At 50.0% G+C, this 6,062-nt stretch overlaps 1 long non-coding RNA gene across 1 annotated transcript; it reads left to right on the top strand.

Annotated features, from left to right (window-relative positions):
- Positions 1–1,147: 1,147 nt before the first annotated feature.
- Positions 1,148–4,509, top strand: LOC131401752 (uncharacterized). Its single transcript, XR_009217931.1, has 3 exons — positions 1,148–1,189; positions 1,928–2,019; positions 4,493–4,509. It is a non-coding gene; the product is annotated as an uncharacterized LOC131401752 (long non-coding RNA).
- Positions 4,510–6,062: the final 1,553 nt, after the last annotated feature.

The following is a 6,062-nucleotide window of genomic DNA, read 5'->3' as shown; positions in this document are numbered from 1 at the left end:
GTAAAATTTTCTTGTTTCTTTGTTGTCTTCCTATGGATTCATCACTGGTTCATCTACTTCCACCAGAAAATTAAATCTCTTCTCATTAACTTCTGATGCATGAGACAATTCATGGGCTTCAGGTTTTGCTTGAGGACATCCCTCTTGGGCTTGAACATATACACAGTCCCACATATACACAGTATGTCTGGAAGGATAGAGCAGGAAAGGATGTTTATCTCTGTGCAAAAGTAACGGGAGACAGTGGTAAAGTGAGAATATTTTATTGACTTTGCACCACTCTGAAGTTTTCCTATACATGCACTTACGACGTAGGTCTCCCTCCCCCCAGATTTTTAAAATTAAAATAGCGTTATATCCTTATCTACTGGCTTGGAACAGCAAGTTGTAGATAAATGTGAATATATGATCCAATTTTTTAATGAAATTAACAATAGCAAATGCACAAAAAATTTAGAATTCTAAGTATGGGCACATCATTCTATGAGGCTGTGTAAAGGTGGGGAAAGGAATGAAGAACAGCTGTTCAACATCCAGCTACATGTACAGTCTAGGGGTACACGGAAACCCTTGCCTCCAGCCCCACCCCTGGAGCTGATTTCCTCCCCCTGTGAAGTCTGCCTGAATTATTCCAGCCACAACCCCACCTCGTCCCGCCCCTGGAACTGGTCTCCGCCCACAACGTTCGGGTCTGGCTCCGCCCACAGCCTGGACCACGCCCACAGCCTTGTTCTGTCTCATTGCCCCGCCCACAACCTCGTCCCCGCCCACAGCCTGGTCCCGGATCACTGCCCCACCCGCACCCTTTTTCCCGCCCACAGAACCGCCTCCCAGGCCTGCTGTCACTCACAGCCTTGTCCCCGCCCACATCCCGCCCCTAGAACTGGTTCCCGCACACTGCCCCGCCCCTAGATTTTGTCCCTGTCCCTGATGCTGACCCAGCCCGCTTTCCAGCTTCTCACTCACTCTAGAAACTAGACACTTCCCCCGAGCCTGGGGTGTGCAGCCTCGCCCCGCCCACCGCCCATCCCGCAGCCCCCAAACGTTTGTCCTCCCCGAACGCCCGCCCCAGACCGGAACCGGAAGCGCGTGTGGCGCCGTGGATGGAGCAGGCGTTCTGTTCGGTGTGTTCCGTCTTCTTGGCGCTGACAGCATTCCTGTGGACGTTCACCCTCATGGGCGGGGCTCGGTGGGCGGCGGGCTCTCCCAGCTCCAGTCGTGGTCCAGGGAGGGGCCTGGGCCTGGAGAAGCCCCGTCAGGGCCCGGGGTACCTCCGTCCTCCCGGAGCCCCGTTTCCCCCGAGGCTGTTCGCTCAGTGCACCCGAGGCTGCTGTTCCTCCTGGCTCCGGGAGCCGCTGTCCCCTCCTCAGAGTCCCCGTCATCGTTCTCCATGGGATTTTGTCCCCAGAGGGCTTATCCGCGTCTGCAGACGATGTTTGGGTTGTTACAAATGGGGTGCTCCTGGCATCTAGTGGGGGAGGCAGGGATGCTGCTCAGTGTCCTCCAGGGCCCAGGAACGCATGACAGAGATTTATCCGGCCGGAAATATCAGTTGTGCCGAGGTTGGGAAACCTGCTCCAGGGCCTGAAAATCTCCCGAGCCCTGAATGAAGTGTGGAAATTGTTGACAAGTCAGCGAGTCACTTACAGGGTCCCTAAATGACAAGCTTGTTTAAAGGGTCCAGAGTCATCAAAAATCTCTGTCCAGCCAAGTGAGTTGAGCGACTCAAGTGCACACAGCACGAAGCTGCTTTCTCCCATCTCGGGGAGCAGCAGGTGGCTGGATAGGAATTGGGAAAATACAGTCACAGCCAACAGTTACAGTTAAATCAGTAAATACATAAAAAGAAAAGTGAATGGGGTGAACTTTCCATCCAACACCCTATAAAAGGCTTCAAAAGATTGTTTGCACTTTTTTCCCCCCTCAGACACGAAAAGCATCCGTGGAGATCAAGTTTGAGGTGAAAACAGTCTCAGGGTCCACCTGTCCTCGCTGATCCGTGGATTTCTGTGTGACCAGGTGAGTACCCTGTGGACCTGGTACCAAGAGGTTCCGGCAGCCTCCGCTGTGCAGAAGACCTGCCAGTGGCCTTTCCTGGGCTCAGGTTGTCACCACATGGAGTCATTGAGAGTGAAGGTATCTTGAGAAATATTGTTGATGTTTGATGGATGGAAACATGGTAAGCTGTGTGTGGTTCTGTGTGGTAAATATTTCAGTAAGTACAGTTATATGCAAATAAAACCACATGAAACAAACGTAAATAACTGCAAATGTGTATTATAGTAAAAAATATAGATTTACTTGCATTGCATAATACTCAAAAGTCAGGATTTATATATAAGATAAATACAGAAATGTTTTCGTGTGTATGTAGTATTAGAAAACATCCCATGAAATATTAGCAGGGATACTCAGCAACATTCCTACGACCCATTCAATTTGACATCTAAAGTCCTATAAATCCTCCACATAAATTTGAAATAAAGGAACATTCAGGGAAAAAGATATTTGGAACTTCTTTGTATTAATAACAAATTTAAAATTGAATTTGCCAGTAGCCAGATTTATTTTGAGCATTTTTTTCTTTATGACATTTCACATCATTTGGAAGAGTACTAAGCAACACTGTAGGTTAAAGGGAAGGGCGCTAGTCTCCAAAAAGACTGTCCTCTCCACCTTGCCATCTAAAGGGAATTAACTTTGTTTCTTGAAACTTTTCTGAAATAACGGTCTGGTGATTCACGTTGCAGAGAATCTTGTGAAGTAATTTTGTATTTAGTTGTTGGCCTCTACTAATTGTGTGTGTGTGTGTGTGTGCCTTTTTCATTCTAGCTTTCCTGTGATGTTCTTGAGGGGAATGTGTGCTTGTCATGCAATAGATAATCTTTGAGTGTATAATTTATGGTGACCAACCATCCTCGTTTCTTCAGGACAGTGGGGTTTTCCAGGACACAGGACGTTTAGTGTTCAAACAAGGGCAGTCCTACACAAACCGGGATGGTTCCTCATCTCATGAGCCAGGCCCTGGGCCACATGCATGGGGACCTGGAGAACCAGAGAGACCTTGTCCCATCTCTATGGAATTTATATTGTATTTGGGAATTTGGATTTTGAAAAGTTAATGATGAGAGTGATGTAGGAGTTTGGCACAAGGGGAATCAACGTGAGGGGGCAGTGAAGCCCTCTTGAGAAGGACTGATATTTAGCTTGAGAGCTGGAGTTGGGACTGGATTTAGCTGGTCGGAGGGTTAGACTGGAGTGAGGGTGTGGGAGTGTGTTCAAGAGAGCGTTTCAGGCAGAGGGACCCGCATGAGGACACCCTTGAAGCAGAGAGACTGGTGTGTCCATGAACTGAGAAGAAGGATGGCTGAGCCGAGTCAACACAGGGGGAGGGGTGTGAGCCACACCAGCGAGGGCGGGACAGGCAGGACCAGATCAGGCGTGACTTGGGACTCTGTTCTAAGACCAGTGGGAACACTCTGGAGAGATGCGAGTAGAAGGATGATGTGATTAGGGTTTGGTCTAAGCATGTGGGTAAAAATGGACTTCATGGTAAAGAATGAAGACTTAATATGCAAGATGGGAGGTGCTGGGAATAAGATTAGGAATAAGATGATTGTTCCCTAGGCCTGGGTGATGGCTGTGGAGTAGGAAAGAAGTAGAAAGAAAAGATCTTGGAGTGTAAACCGAGAGAACATAACGGTACTTTCTTGCCTGCATGTGTCAGATGGCACAGGGCACTGACTTTTCTCCTCGCTGCTGTCCGTGTAGACCTGCAGGCGCCTCACCCACGTTTGTGTGTTCACCCCTCTTTGCCACTCACAGGCCCACCTCCACATCCTAAAAGAAGTCAGGCCTTACTTGTGAGGTGGTTGTCTCACACGGGAGACACCTAGGAGAGCCCCTGCAGGCATCAGAGCAGCCCCTTCAGCATCTCCATCAGCCTCCTCCCTTCCCCTCTCTCGCTTTCCACACCCAGAATGACCCCTGCTCAGTATTCCACATGCCCATGATCTTCCTCCCCCAGGCTTGAGAAGGGTGGGACAGCCACTGTGGTGGACATCATCTGCACATTCCCCTCTGACCCCCGCAGGTCCCAGGCTGGACAGAGAGTGACTGTACTGGGAGCTGAGCCATGAGACCCAGAGCATCACCCATCTGGGCTCCTTCATCCTGGACGGAGACAGCCTCTACGTCAGTGGTGAGGGGCTGTGATACAGCCACGCTCTCTCTCCCAGTCGGAGTTCTGTGTTCCCTCCGTTGCTCTAAAGTGAGCTATGATCCATCTCTCTATCCTCCTGGTCTGGGTTCAGTCTTCTCATCACTGTGTGATCACTGGGTCCAACCACCTTCCATCTCGTTGCGTTCCCCCTGAACACCCCTCCACTTATCCCCTCTGCTGTTCCCACAAATGTCCCTACATCCTTCCTTTTCCTTAATTCTTTATGTTCACCCCAACTCTTGCTCAGCTCCTCTGGCCTTCTCTCCACAGGTTACACCTATGGAGCCATGGCCCCAACTACCAACAGTGAGTATTCCTGGCCCTGAACTCCTATGTCCCGTCTGCATTTGGGGTTGGGGAGCACTTGTTCTCCTTCACCTGCTGTCCTTGATGAGGGAGGCACCTGAAGTGCCCTAATTCATCCCTTCTCTCCCTCCCGGGTTCTGGTGGAGAGTCCCAGCCCAGTGTGAGAAAGCCTTAGACACAGATATGTTCTCCACCACATTCTGATCCCACGTGGTTTTCACTTTAATTCTACTAGAGCCCCACCCTTGGTCCTCCTTTTCCAGGTATCCCATCCATCTTCCCATTTTTCTACCTGTCTATCTGTCTCTATTCTGAGTTCAGTCTCTCTTGTTCACCTATCTCTCTCTCTTGGGCTCCTCTCATCCACAGGCTTGCTCATCCCTCTGCTCACACAGTCACCCGTCACCTCACTTTCATTTATGCTTCACCTGTGAATGGTGGTCCTGAGACAGCCAGTGCTGGAGCCCGTGTGAGCCTGGGGGCTCCTCCCACTCTGTCCCTCCCTGCTGACAGCCTACTCCACAGCTCCCGAGCCGGCCACCAGGTCCCTGCATACTTGCTCATCACCTGTGCCACCAGAAGCCACCACAAGTATCTGGGGGTGCCTTTTCCTTCCCAAGAGAAGCTCTCTGGCCCCACTCCCCCACGAGCCAGTTGTGATCCAGGAGCTGGGAAGCCAGGGTGTGAAATTCTGGTTTTAGGGCAATCATGCTGATTACAAAGATTATACCAACGATTCAGTCTAAGGCCAGACCTCAGAGAACCCCAAGTCTTGTGAAATTAACACACCATTATAATACAATATGGGATATTTCGGGGAGAGGCACCTGGCATAATTTGGAGGGGAAGAGCTTGCTAGAGAAATTTTCACCAGAATGAAGTCTTTAAGAATGAGTAGGAGGGACCCTGGCAAATAGAGGATGAAGGGTTTTCCTGGCAGAGGGGATTCCATGAACAAAGGCTCCGGCCAGAAACAACATTCCGTATGGGGAGAATTGAAATGAATTTGGGTTGCATGATTCATAACCTTTAACGCGCAGTGGATGGATAAAATGAGACTGAAAGGTCAGCAGGAGCCAGATTGAGTAGAGCCTTGAGTGCCAGGTCAAGAAGGTTGAACTAAACACTGAAGGCCATAGGGAGCCATGGGTGGTACTAGAGCAATTGTGGCCCTAGTGGTGTATTCATTTCAGAAAGATTCTTCTAGTAGTCCACGTAGAACATCCTTTAGACAGAGCATTCTGTGAGCCTGCTAGGGTGTTTGTCCGGGTGAAGGAAGTTAAGACCTGAGCTAGGACAGGGGTGGATAGAGGGAGTGTATGTGAGGACCAGTTTGCAAGGTGAATGGGTGTTACTGGGAAGGAGGTGGAAGTGAGCAGATATGCTGGTTCTGACTTGGGTGACTGCACGTGTGGATGGTATTGCCACTGGGACAGAAGACGACAGTTTATAATGAGTGCAGGACTCTGGTGTGGTCTCAGGCCAGATTTCAGAGACGGCCATCGCTCTCCCTCTCGTCTTGCAGCTTTGAGGC

This window comes from Diceros bicornis, assembly GCF_020826845.1.
Source record: "Diceros bicornis minor isolate mBicDic1 chromosome 13 unlocalized genomic scaffold, mDicBic1.mat.cur SUPER_13_unloc_1, whole genome shotgun sequence".
Lineage (NCBI taxonomy): Eukaryota > Metazoa > Chordata > Mammalia > Perissodactyla > Rhinocerotidae > Diceros > Diceros bicornis.
The sequence above is the reverse complement of the archived record's forward strand: the minus strand, read 5'-3'. Positions and strand labels throughout refer to the sequence as shown.